The sequence below is a fragment of the Oryctolagus cuniculus genome, chromosome 3 (genome assembly GCF_964237555.1).
Source record: "Oryctolagus cuniculus chromosome 3, mOryCun1.1, whole genome shotgun sequence".
Classification (NCBI taxonomy): domain Eukaryota; kingdom Metazoa; phylum Chordata; class Mammalia; order Lagomorpha; family Leporidae; genus Oryctolagus; species Oryctolagus cuniculus.
The window spans coordinates 99,723,549-99,737,602 of NC_091434.1; the positions used below are offsets into that span (position 1 = coordinate 99,723,549).

At 38.5% G+C, this 14,054-nt stretch overlaps 1 protein-coding gene and 1 long non-coding RNA gene across 7 annotated transcripts in view; one reads left to right on the forward strand and one right to left on the reverse strand.

Annotated features, from left to right (window-relative positions):
* KYNU (kynureninase) overlaps positions 1-14,054 on the reverse strand; it is a 228,983-nt gene that overhangs the window by 199,410 nt on the left and 15,519 nt on the right. For 5 of the 6 annotated variants that reach the window (XM_070071543.1, XM_017342822.3, XM_017342818.3 and 2 more), the window contains exon 1: positions 5,281-5,416. The exons of the other annotated variant lie outside the window; for it this stretch is intronic. The gene's annotated coding sequence lies outside the window, so the exon portion shown is untranslated. Of the gene's footprint in view, positions 1-5,280; positions 5,417-14,054 lie in introns of those variants that run through there. 6 annotated transcript variants of the gene reach the window in all.
* LOC127491777 (uncharacterized) lies at positions 5,438-6,744 on the forward strand. Its single transcript, XR_007920678.2, has 2 exons — positions 5,438-5,569; positions 6,400-6,744. It is a non-coding gene; the product is annotated as an uncharacterized lncRNA (long non-coding RNA).

The window sequence follows — 14,054 nt, forward strand, 5'->3', positions numbered from 1 at the left end:
TGCATGGATCTGAAGCCAGGATCCAGGAGCTTCTTCCAGATTTCCCACGTGGGTCAGGAGCCCAAGGACTCGGGCCATCTTGCACTGCTTTCCCAGGCCATAGCAGACAGCTGGATTGGAAGTGGCACTGGGTCTTTAACCAGCACCCATATGGGATGCTAGCACTGCAGCCAGCAGCTTTACCTACTACGCCACAGCACCAACTGCTAGTATATCTCTTTGAGGAAGTGATACATGTGCACTTTTGAATTATACTATAAAGTCAATCATGTGAAGACATGGATCTTGAGGAAGATGGCAGCAATTGTGAAGGACCTAAAGAAGAAATGGGCTTGCCCTGTTCAACTAGTGCACTAGGGAACACAGAGGGACGAGGCATGATGATAGGTCATGATGGGGAAAAGGCCAAGGTAGAAGTTCATCATGAGGAATTCTGAAAGCCAGGAGGAGTTTGGATATTTTGATTAGTTGGAAACCATTAGAGAACTTTGAGTAGGAAAGGGGTACATTTCTATTTATATAATAATAATTTCGCATTAAATAAAAATCACTTTGCACTTCAATGAATTATAAGAGATTAAAATAGTAGACAAATTAAGGCTATTTTAGTATGAGAGGAAGCAGGGTAGATTAAATTTGGTCATGAGGGAAAAGATAAGGAGAAGAGTAGAGATTTATGATATTTTGGGAAAAAAGTAGATAGGACTGGCTGATAGATCATCTCTGGCAGTGATGAGAAGGGAGGTTCCTTTGGTTTTGTGATTTGAGCAAACATAAAAAGTGATGAAATAAGAAATATGTAAGAAAAAATTTTGAGGCCTAAAATCAGATTTTTCTTTTTTAGGAAGTATTAAGCTTCATTTAAATATTGAATATCTGGCCAGTGCCAAGGCTCACTAGGCTAATCCTCCGCCTTGCAGTGCCGGCACACCGGGTTCTAGGGTTCTAGTCCCGGTTGGGGCGCTGGATTCTGTCCCGGTTGCCCCTCTTCCAGGCCAGCTCTCTGCTGTGGCCAGGGAGCGCAGTGGAGGATGGCCCAAGTGATTGGGCCCTGCACCCCATGGGAGACCAGGAAAAGCACCTGGCTCCTGCCTTCGGATCAGCGCAGTGCGCCGGCCGCGGCGGCCATTGGAGGGTGAACCAATGGCAAAGGAAGACCTTTCTCTGTCTCTCTCACTGTCCACTCTGCCTGTCAAAAAAAAATTTTAAAAAAATTCAATATCCAGGTGGAAATATCAAAGTGATCATTCAATGTTTGAGACTATACCTTAGGAGAATATTGTATCTAAAGAGATTTTTACATTTTTAAATTGAAAACTATAACTTTTAAAGGTTTATTTAATTAGCTATTTATAAGGCAGAATGACAGAAATACACACACACCCAGAAAGAGATCCCCTGCCTACTAGTTCACTCTCTAAATGTCTGCAACAGCCAGGGCTGAGCCAGACTGAATCTAGGAGCCTAGAACTCCATCTAGGTCTCCCCCCTCGGGCAATTATCTGCTGCCTTTCCAGGCACAGTAGCAGGGAGCTAGATTGGAAAAGGAACAGCCAGGACTCAAACCATCACTCTGATGTGGGAGACAAACTCAGAAGTTTAACCTTCTGTGCATGATGCTGGTCTCTGACAGTTTATACTTAAAGTCCAGGACCCCTGGTGACAAAAAGTAACATAAGAACAAAGCTCTAAAATCCCAATACTATTTATCCTATTTTCCCTTCCCATATCCTACCCAGTTGACACATAGAGTGGTAGAAAACAGAGTTGCCCAAGTATTATACCATGGCAGCAATGTGGACATTCTTCCTGTAGTCTAAGTTTACATTCTTCTACTTATGTGACCTCTTCCTTTCTCAATTATGATTGTTATTACCTGATGAGTATCCATCCTTTACATTCCTTGTTAAGGATACCAAACTTCACCTTTGCATGTTATAAGTGTGGACAGTGGGCAGTGACTCTCAATTGCCCAGCCCATGCTTCTGTACAATGATTTTGACATTGATATTGATGTTGCTATCAGTATGAGATAATACTAAACAAGTATTTGCTCTCATGAAATTTTGTATTTCATCCTTTTTGCCTAAAATGTTCTATTTCCCCTTCTACTTGTTCAGATCCTGGCCACTCAAAGCCTTAGTCTCAACTGCCACATTTTCATGAGGCCTGTCATGATGTCTCAGCTAATAATAGTGTTCTCTCCTCTGAATGCCAGTAATAATTATGAGGACGTATCATGATAAATTATACATCCTGCCAATACATATATATATATATATATTCATATTTATATATACACAATGATACTTGTTTATATGGAAAAGATCAAACATTCATGCCATGCCAACAACTTGATTCTACATGACTCCCTATGCATAGCTTTCTGATGAAGAAAGTGGTCTTTTGAATGGAGATAACTTTGTCTCCACCACCTGACATGATAAATTGCCTGATCATAGTTTATTAGACACCTACCATGCACTTGACCTACTACAGACAAGGCACTATTTTGTCAGTGGTCTGTGAGTGACCTGCTATGAAAGTGCTAACCAAACAGTGATGATGATGTTTAGCCGAGCATGAAATCAAATTCTTTTAGGAATCTGAGCTGTAAGATACGCCTTCATTCAGTTACAATAGGAACAAGAATGTAAAAGAACAGTAGGGAGAAGCTGTGAAGTGCTAAAATTTAGGAGGAATATCGTCACAAGTGATTCATTTTTCAGAGCAAAGCAGAACCACTGATTGATTAGGCATGAAAAGTATGAATTGATGCCACAGCAAGGAAGACTCATGTAGCTCTATAGTAGTGGCAGACTGAACATCTATGGCTCCTGAAAAGATGACAAGGTAACCCCATCTTGAGAGGTCCTCGATTGTTCCAAGCAGCAAGCCTCACGCAAGGCTTGGGGACGCCTATCTGTTTGCCTGTAGCTAAAACTCCATGAAATGCTTTTCTGCCTCAATATACAGCATGCCCTCACCATAAACTTATTACTTACAATAGCTTGATTCAGTTGTTTATCTACAGTTCTGAGCTATATTCTATCTGGGGACATGAATCATGTTAAATTTATGCTAACATCACTCCCTTACCAAGCAGTATCTTTTAGATAAAATGCTCTACTAAAACAACAGTTGAACAAGACCATAAAAAAAATAGTTTTGTGAATTATTTGACATGATTAATGACCTTCTGTTAAAATGACAGTCTCTCTCATTCTGATTCCATAGAAAATGATTACGGAAGCATTTTCAGTGAAACTCAGAATCAAGAGAGCTTACCTTATATTTGGGACTTATGTTGGAGACTAAGCCCTTTTAGAGTTTATTGGGGACAACTTTATGCAGCACTATGTAAATAAATACACAGATTAGGTTACTGCCACCAAATCTGAGTAAAAAAATCAACTTTTACTATTTAAAAAAATTCATTTACTTTCTTTGTATCTGTATTTTGTTTAACCCTTGTAACAATCCTGAGAGTCAAAATCACCTGCCCCCATTTCCATACCAAATCCTGGACAGAACAATGGCAAAAATGGAGTTGAAGTGAAGTAGAGTGCAGTTAGGTTTGCAGGCTGCCTGACATTGAGCCAAATATGCTACTCTTTGGCAAGATATGTGGGTAGAACATGCACAAGAGATCCTGCTCAGAGAAGTGAACTCCTCACTTTATTTTTTGTCATATCTCTTCCTGATTCTTCTTTTTTTTTTTTTTTTTTAATTTATGTTCCTTGAGCTCATTCTCTTTATCTGTGGCATCTTTTTTTCAGACATTCACTCAGTCTGCCAAGCAACACAGGCTATGTATGAATCCATTTACTTTTACTTCTTAAACAATCCTTCCCAATCCAGCCTCAGCCAAGGAAAGATTCAAGTGGCTGATTCCAATTCTGTGCCTGTCCCACATGGGTTATAGTGAGATACTTAATGGGCCTAGTCTTTCCAGAATGAGTTCACTACATCCTTCCTTTTCACCAGCTAGAAACTCCTGAAGACTTAATACAGCCTTAGCTCCCAGGACACCCCAGTGTTCTCACTCTAAAGAAGCAAGTTATGAACTCATACTGATAACTGCTTAATTCTTCAGTCACCACATGGGCTAGACAATTAGTGAGTGCTTCACAAATCATAATTTTATGCCTTATTTAAGTTTACCATTTGCAAATAAATTTATATTTATAGAAACTGATATTTTACAGTCAATTTAACTTTTGAAATTTTCTGAATTGTATCTTCACAATTTTATTTAAGCAGTGAAAACTTTAATGCTAAAATTTTATGATTCATAAAAGAAACTGTTATCATGGAATCAGAGAATTCAGGATCTCCTAGTTACCCATTGGCCTAAAGTTAAATAGTTAAAAGAAAAAAAGGACTGTGAGTACTCAATAGTTAACTGTGAGTACTCAATAGTTAATCTTTACACAGTTTGAGTTTTCATGCCTGAAATAAGCAAATTGTACCTATGAGTTCAAAGTTTAGAGCCTGGTTAAAAACATATTTATATATAAAGTAAGCTTGTGGTTTTTTTTATTAAGAGCAAATGCTACTTATTATATGTACACAGAACTTTAAGTCTATCTTCAAAAATGAGTGACATTACATTATTACAACTTTATATTTCATATCCAGAATATGAATTACTTGTTGAGCTTCTAATTCAGAATACCATTTCATTTGTTTCAATGTTATTACCTAAATAACATCCTGCCCTTCTCAAAAGAAAAAAATAAACCATTTTACTATACAGAGAAAAGTATGTCAACTTTCCATTCTTATGCAAATATTTCATAAACTGAAAGGGGAAGTCACTCTGCTTAAATAATAGACATTTTCACTTCTCTAAACGAATGCTAAATATGACTAATTGCAGTATGAGACAAAGTTAACAGAAAATAGAAGATTTAAAGTTTATTTAAAGAAATAATTCTCATCTAGATTTTTATCTAATCTTACCATTTAGGCTCAAGTAATGGCAGAATTAACTTTAATCTGCCATATGTAACCATATTCAGCAGACGAACTGTAATGTACTACTGACATCAGTTCTTCACTACATGGGTAATTATGTCTCGATCTAGCACATTTTTAAAGGAGGAGTCCAGGGAAATCATGGTATTTTTGTTTATGAGAATGATTTGGAAAAATAGAATAAAGAACTGGCAGGAGATGTCTCTAAAAGTAACAGGATTTCAAAAGAGAGGATTTTCATTTGGGAAAATCAGAGTGTATATCTGTGTGCTGAGGATCTATCAGTGGCTCAGTGCTTACCAGCTAGGGATCCAGCGGTGTCCTTGGTTGCCAGAACTTCTCCAAGCAACTCTCAAAAATCCCTTGCAACTTTCGAGTTCAGATCTCAGGGAGAGCAATTCAAAGAGCTTCTGCTCTGACTCCACCCCGGGGGGAATTTGTGAGCTAACCTTAGTTCCTCTCACTCTGTCTAATCTGATTGTGAGACTTCAGTTACCAGCAAAAATCTAAGCAAAATTCTTCCTGCTCACTGCTTCTTGGGGCTCTCCTGTGCACTCCTTCCACTGAGCATTCTGATCTTTAGACTCAGGTAAACACTTCCTTGCCTTTTAAATATTTACATGGTTAGTGTGTGATTAATCTGTTTCCTTGGAACTTAATTTCCAGATGTGATTTATTCTTTGCTTTAGGCTCTAGAATAAAGAATGGAGGAAGTTTCTTCCTATCTCTTAAGATAGTTCCCTTAGATTTCGGGGCCATATCCCACTGTCACATGCATTCTGAGTTTTTAATCTTAGGTCAGAGTTTATGACATTTAACAGGTGAAGTGTTGGGACAATAGATAAAAATGGGCTATTATTACTAGAATACACTTTATTGCCTAATACATGTGTTTTAAAAACTCCTACATTATAAATCTGGACAGTGTGATCATGACAATCAATGAAAAAAGAGGGTTTGCAGATGCAAATATAAACTAGTCTGGGGAACTTTATTAATACAAATTATTCCTTTAACTCTATGAATTGTTTCAATTGTTTGGTCTCTTTATGCTATCCTTGACCTTGGGTCTTTGGAGGAGTAGACTTTCAGGTTTAGTAACTAAGCAAGACTTTCTGAATTAGAACCAGAGACCTATTGATACTAGTCCTGAATAACTGAATGATTTATTTGCATGCACGCCTTGTTGAATCCACACGGGTAAAGTATTATTTAATTATCTCTATCAAGTGTTCACTATATAACTCTGGATAACTCACTCAACTAAGTGACCTGCTGAGGTTGTCTTCTATGTTTTGAACAGAAATTAAAGTAATTTCCTCACTGGATTCTTGAGATAATAAAACAATGAATGGGGAAAACCATACTGCCAACATAGATATCAGTAAATAACATGTTCTTTTTTTTTCAATTAACCAGGCAAAAATACTGCTCTCCTGGGACCAGCACTGTGTCATAGTGGGTGAAGCTGCTGCCTGCAGTGCTGGCATCCCATATGGGCTCCGGTTTGAGTCCCGGCTGCTCCAGTTCCGATCCAGCTCTCTGCTATGGCCTGGGAAAGCAGAAGACAGCCCAAGTCCTTGGGCCTCTGCACCCACTTGGGAGACCCGGAAGAAGCTCCTGGCTCCTGACTAGGGATCAGCACAGCTCCAGCCATTGCGGCTAATTGGGGAGTGAACCAGAGGATGGAAGACCTGTCTCTCTCTCCTCCTCTCCTTCTCTAACTCTGACTTTCAAGTAAATAAATAAATCTTAAAAAGCAAATACTGTTCTCCAGTTTCTGAGGGGTATAAAGTAAATGAATTTATTCTCCTACAAGAAATTCATCAGAACAACTGAACATGTATTTCATCTTATCAATCATATCATTACAATAATCCTATCAAATAAGCAAAGTATTCACATATTAATAACTTTAAAGGGTAAAATTGGAAACCAGTCAAGGAGTTTCATAGATATGCATTTAGAAATCAAACTAGGGAGCAATATATCAAGGTCTTGCTTTCATATCACTTCTTCTAAAATCTTTTTTTTTTTTTTTTTTTTTTTTTGACAGGCAGAGTGGACATTGAGAGAGAGAGACAGAGAGAAAGGTCTTCCTATGCCGTTGGTTCACCCTCCAATGGCCGCCGCGGCCGGCGCACTGCGCTGATCCGATGGCAGGAGCCAGGTGCTTCTCCTGGTCTCCCATGGGGTGCAGGGCCCAAGCACTTGGGCCATCCTCCACTGCACTCCCTGGCCACAGCAGAGAGCTGGCCTGGAAGAGGGGCAACCAGGACAGAATCCGGCACCCCGACCGGGACTAAAACCCGGTGTGCTAGTGCCACAGGCAGAGGATTAGCCTAGTGAGCCACTGCGCCGGCCCCAGAATTATCTCTTAATTTCCATGTTATCTCTCCTACAATACATGTCCCTGAGAGGCAGACTGTGATTTCATTCTCCCTATGAATCAAGCAAACTAAATATCAATTGAATTCATTAAATTTTTCAAAGAATTTAGTTCCTTCCATCAAAATCAATGATTAGGGGATCTAGTGTTGTGACACTGCTGGTTAAGCCACCACTTAAGATGCCAGCATCATACAGGCACCAGCTCTGTTCCTGTCATGGCTGCTCCACTTCCAATCCAGTTCCCAGCTAATGGCCCAAGTACTTGGATTCCCCTCACCGACATGGGAGGCCTAGATGAAGCTCCTGTCTCTTGGCTTTGATCTAGCCCAGCCCTGGCCATTGTGGCCATTTGAGGAGTAAATCAGTGGATGGAGATCTTGCTATCTCTGTAGCTCTGCCTTTGAAATAAATAAATCTTTTTTTCTTAACTGATGATTGGGGATATAAGGAAAAATCTGTTCTTCAGAGAACTAATTCTTAAACTGTGAACTTTACTCTAGGTTTTCTGGCATATTGCCCACAGTAGGCTAGTGCCTAGCATTTCAAAGACGTCAGTGGGTGCGTGCTGAACCACATTGAACAAACTTTTTCTAAAAATTCAAGGCTTCACTATCGGTCATACGATGACGCTCTAATGCTGGACATTCAGTAAACAGAAAGAGATGACGAAATTAAAAACAGGACTCCTGTTTAGCGGCCAATTCAGGTTCCACAACTGAATAGTCTTACAGTGAGTGAAAAACATCTCAACTTTGGCAGCAAGTTGGGGAAGAACTGATTTAAAAAGCTACAAGGTTAAACTTGGGCATATATGAATCTCACAATCTCTTTAGATTACATTAAAAAAAACATCTTAGGCACTCACATCACAGTTGTCTGGAGGAAATTTTATCTGGGTCATTCTGGGGACTCTTTCTTCTTGCCACAGGGTGCTGAGAAGTCCCCTGATGATTGACATGACACAGAGTACTCAGTGGTGTCAATTCACTTCCTTTTTCTCCTTCTGCCTCTCTCCTTTCCCTGTCTCACCACAACACACCCATGCACTCCCTCCCTTCCCATTGAGGATAACACATGTGACACAACATAAGCTTTCTCAACACCAAGTGAGGAGGTTCTTGCTGAGCAGTTCTTATTCTGAGACCAAGGGACACAGAATCCTCTGCGTATGAGTAGGGGAAAGTACAGGTTCCCCTCATCATCCATGAAAACTGGATTCCAGGACGCCCCAGGGATACAAAATCTGAAGATGCTCAAGTCCCCTATGTAACATGGTGTAGTGCTTTTCATGTAATCTGTGTGCATCCCATGTAGCATAAATTATATCTATATTACTTATGTAACCTACCACAATGTAAATGCTATATAAATAGTTGTTAAGCTGTTTTGTTCTGGAAATAATGTGAAGAAAAAAATACTCTGAACGTGTTCAGATACAAATATATATTCAAGTAGTTTGTCTGAGGTTGAACTCAGGCATGTGGGATCAGTAGATGTGGAGAGCAAGTACTCAGAAATTAGAACACACTCACTCACATGATCTCTGCTCTCCTCTTCCTCCCCGCATTCTGGGCCTCCCTTTGAAGTCTCCTCCTCCTTCCTCTCCCTGCCTCCCTTTTATTCCTCTCCTTTTCTTTTGCCCAGTCTTCTCCCTCCCCTTCCCTTCTCCAAGATCCTTCCCTCTCCCCTGTCTACTCTCCTCTTCTCTGGTCTTCCTCTCCTCTTTCCTTCCCATCTCTTCCACTCTCCCCTACCCCCACCCCACTGCCACTAGCCTCGATCTGCCTCCTCCTCTCTCCTTCTCTGTTCTATAGCTGGGGCAGCAAATTCGTATGCCAAAAGTAAATCAATAGGCTATCTTTAGACAATCGGTTCTCTCCTTTCGGTGAAGTATATCTGACTATTTTGGTTATTATAAAACTTTAGGGGTAATGGCCAGGGACTTTCCTATTCTCTATTTCTAGTGTTTTCAGTTTTTCAGAAGAAAATGTAAAGGTTTATCCCAAGCAAATGACATTTTCCAGTTGGTGATTACATTCATTTAGAAACTATGTTATTCAGCTTTTTGTTACTACAACTGGTTATGGAGGAAGACTTATTTCAGCTCATAGTTTTGGAGGTTCACATCCAAGATTGAGTGACGCAATTGTTCTTGTGTCTGATGAGGACCATGGGTAGTGGAACATGAGCTGAGCCAGGAAGGAGAGAGGAATGGGAAGCACACTTACAAAGGCATCATTGATGAAAGGAGCCCACCCAAGTACCCTGATCCATTCCAATCACTGCCTGAAGGCCCTACCTTGAGACACCATAATTTGATTACATTTCCACCTTTAGTCCTTTCACTATTAACATTAATGAATTATCCATTAACACAAGACCAGAGACCAAGCTTCTAAACACAAATAGGCCTTTGGGAAACACCTAAATGAGAATACCAAATAATAGCAGAAACTAAAATTCTCATAATCTATTTACATCTTTCTCAGGTAGAATGTCTCCTTCTCCTTTAATGCACAGAGGCATTTAAGATAATCTGTATCTTGTGCTCTAGAAGAATTTTAGTCCTTTTATATGCATTTTCATGTTAATTTGCACAAGTATCTGTTTACATGAGGACTTAATAACCCACTTTCTGCCTTTGTCTTCAAATACTAAGCTAATAAAAGAATCAGAGCTGAGTTACAGTTTTCAAAAATCATTTTGAAATAAAAAAATGCATTTAACATTACTGGCCCTACTTTAATAAGTCATTAATCACGGAATGTCGATTAATTAGCAAATCAACATTAGGATTTTAAAATTCAGTGATACCCTAAGGATTTCTTTCAAATCAAACATTTTGAAATAGTTGTTGCTGTTTGTTTAATAACACAGTTTGGCTGAAAGTAATATTTTTTACTGCTGTTATCCTCTTGATAACTGCAGGTTCGCTGAGGTTCCTATAAAACATAAAAGCAGAGTAACTTCAATCATATTGGCATCATTGACTACATAATGTCATCATTGACATAATATGATTCTTTGAAAAATGGCAACAGGCAATACAAAATCACTATTCAAAGATAAGTCTTTTAAACTTAGGATTTTTTTCCATAGTACAAAGTGAAATAAAGATGACTTCTTTATATTATAAAAACTACCATCTCATAGTTATTTTTCTTTCTTTTTTAAAAAAAAAGTGTCAATAATTACTATCAAAATGGACAGTGAAGTGTATATATTTGATTTTTTTTAAAATGATCCCCTTCCAATATTTGATTTTTCTTCCTTTTCCTGCAAGTGTCTGGCAAAGTGGATTCTACTGTCCCAAATAAATGCTTAAAAGTTTCCATTGTGTGTCTACTATCTCTATACCAATATAGTGACTGCAGATAGTTTATAGTACATATCCTCCAAACTGTAGCAAATCTCTAATTTTTTTTAAGATTTATTTTATTTATTTGAAAGACAGAGTTTCAGAAAGAGGTAGAGACAGAGAGAGAGAAAGGTCTTCTGTCTGCTGGTTCACTCCCCAGATGGCCGCAACGGCTGGAGTTTCACCGATCTGAAGTCAGGAGCCAGGAGCTTCCTCTGGGACTTGGGCCATCCTCCACTGCTTTCCCTGGCCATAGCAGAGAGCTCAATTGGAAGAGGAGTAGCCAGGACTAGAACTGGCACCCTTATGGGATGCCAGAAGTTCAGGCCAGGGCTTTAACCTGCTGCACCACAGCCTCGGCACCATTTTTTGCTTGTTGTTTTTTAAGTAATTTTTCTTAATCCCACACTGCAGATGGGGAAAATATTTCACTAGAAAAGAATGCAAAAAACATTGTATCTAAGTCCTTCAGAGTTTAAGGGAAATGCTTCTAGGGGCTCTTTTTTAGGTAAGGAAAGTATACATTATGAGTGGATGAAGAGCCAGTAAAATGCAGGGGAAAACATGAATATACTTCAGATTTAACTTGTTTTTATATATGAACTTAGAACCCTTCTATAAAGAAACATTTTTAAAATCTGAAGGAAAGAGATAATTTTTGAACAAAACACAAATTTTCAAATTTGATCAAATAAGAGGAATATTTGAAGAGAATAATTTCCCTAGCTGAGTTTTGAAATGTTTTTAAAGAGATAGCACATAGAAGACAACTTTAAGTTTGAAGAGTTTCCAGAAGATTTCCGATTCAACTTTGATATTCCCAGGTGTTTGAAACCATTCTAGATTATACAAAAGGATGAAGTAATGTATTCATCTGTTTAAAACTTATCCTAATTTCAAAACTTTGCTAAGGCTCAGATTCTAAGCTGCAAAAGTTGTTAGAATTTTTTAAGTTAAGGAGTTATGTCATGCAATTCTATTCTTATCAGAGAGAATTGCTTTTCTTCAGGATAAATCAATGTTATGATAAAGTATATTTTGCTTGCTGCATTGTTTTACTTTATTTTTAATTTTTTTGTTGTTCATTGTTTTCTTTAGTTTTAAATATTTTTAACTTTTATTTAATAAATATAAATTTCCAAAATACAACTTTTGGATTATAGCAGCTTTTTTCCCCCACCCGCAATCATCACATCTCCAACTCCCTCTCCTATCCCATTCACATCCAGATTCATTTTCAATTATCTTTATATAGAGAAGATCAATTTAGTATACACTAAGTGAAGATTTCAACAGTTTTTACCCACACAGAAACACAAAGTATAAAGTACTGTTTGAATACTAGTTATGTCGTTAATTCACACAGTATAACACATTGAGTACAGAGATCCTATATGGGGACTAAGTGCACAGTGACTCCTGTTGTTGATTTAGCAATTGACTCTCTTATTTATGGCATCAGTAATCACCTGAGGCTCTTATCATGAGCTGTCAAAGCAATGGAAGCCTCTTGAGTTTGCCAACTCCAATCTTATTTGGACAAGGCCATAGTCAAAATGGAAGTTCTCACCTCCCTTTGGAGAAAGGTACCCCCTTCTTTGATGGCTCATTCTTTCTGCTGGGATCTCACTCACAGAGATCTTTCAGTTAGTTCATTTTTTTTTTTTTTTTTTGCCAGAGTGTCTTGGATTTCCATGCCTGAAATACTCTCATGGGCTTTTTAGCCAGATGCAAATGCCTTAAGGGCTGATTCTGAAGCCAGAGTGCTGTTATGACATCTGTCATTCTATGAGTCTGCTGTGTATCCCACTTCCCATGTTGGATTGTTCTCTCCTTTTTAATTCTATCAGTTAGTATTAGCAGAAACTATTTTTGTTTATGTGATTCCCTTAATCCTATCATTATGATCAATTATGAACTGAAACTGATCACTTTGACTAGCGAGATGGCATTGGTACATGCCACCTTGATGGGATTGAATTGGAATCCCCTGGCATGTATCTAACTCTACCATTAGAAGTAAGTCCGATTGTGCATGCGCCGTACTGTACATCTCCTCCTTCTCTTATTCCCACTCTTATATTTAACAGGGATCACCTCTCAGTTAAATTTAAACACCTAAGAATAATTGTGTGTTAATTAAAGAGTTCAACCAATGGTATTAAGTAGAACAAAAAATACTAAAAGTAATAAAGTAGTAAGTTGTTCCTCGACAGTCAGGACAAGGGCTGATCAAGTCATTGTTTCTCATAGTGTCCATTTCTCTTCAACAGGTTTCCTTTTTGGTGCTCAGTTAGTTGTTTGCTGATCTTTTGTAATGTTTTTTTTTTTTTTTTTTGATTCAATTCTGTTGATTTCTTCTCTAATTTTCATTATTTATCTTCTACTAGTTTTGGGTCTGGTTTGCTGCAGTTTTTCTATATCCATGAGATGCATTGAAAGCTCATTTATTTGGTGCCATTCCAATTTCTCGATGTAGGCACTTATTGCTATAGACTTTCCTCTTAACACTGCTTTTGCTGTATCCCATAAGTTTTGATATGTTGTGCTGTTATCCTCTTTTACTTCCAGAAAGTTTTTGATTTTTCTTTGGATTTTTTCTATGACCCACTGTTCATTCAGGAGCATGTCATTCAGTCTCCATCTGTTTGCATATGCTCTACGGATTCCAGAGTTGCTAATTTCCTGCTTCATTCCACAGTGGTCTAAGAGGATACATGGTATGATTTCAATTCTTTTGAATTTGCCGAGACTTGCTTTATGGCCTACTATGTGGTTAGTCCTAGAGTATGTTCCACGTACTGCTAAGAAGAATGTGTATTCTTCAAGTATAGGATGAAAAGTTCTGTAGATACCTGTTAGATCCATTTGGGCTATAGTGTTGATTAAATCTGCTGTTTCATTGTTGATCTTCTGTCCGGTTGATCTGTATTGCTAAAAGTGGAGTATTGAATTCCCCCAGTACTATTGTATTGGAGTCAAAGTTTCCCTTTAAGTTCCTTAACATATCTTTTAAATAAACTGGTGCCCTGCAATTAGGTGCATATATGTTTATAATAGTTACAATAGGGAGGGCTCCAAGATGGCGGAATTGGGAGGGAGCTCACTGATAGTCTGGAAAGGATAGTTTAATAAAAGTGGAGATACTGTAGTCTCAGGGAAGAGTTAGGGAAAAAATGGCAGAGAAAACTCTTCTGGAATTAGTGGGACCCATTGAACCTATGTGGAGGGCACAGGCCCCATGGCTCGGAATCCCAGCTGCCAAGTCTATGCACCAGCGCTGGAAAGGGAGGCAAGGCAAAACCACAGTAGCCGAAGACACTGG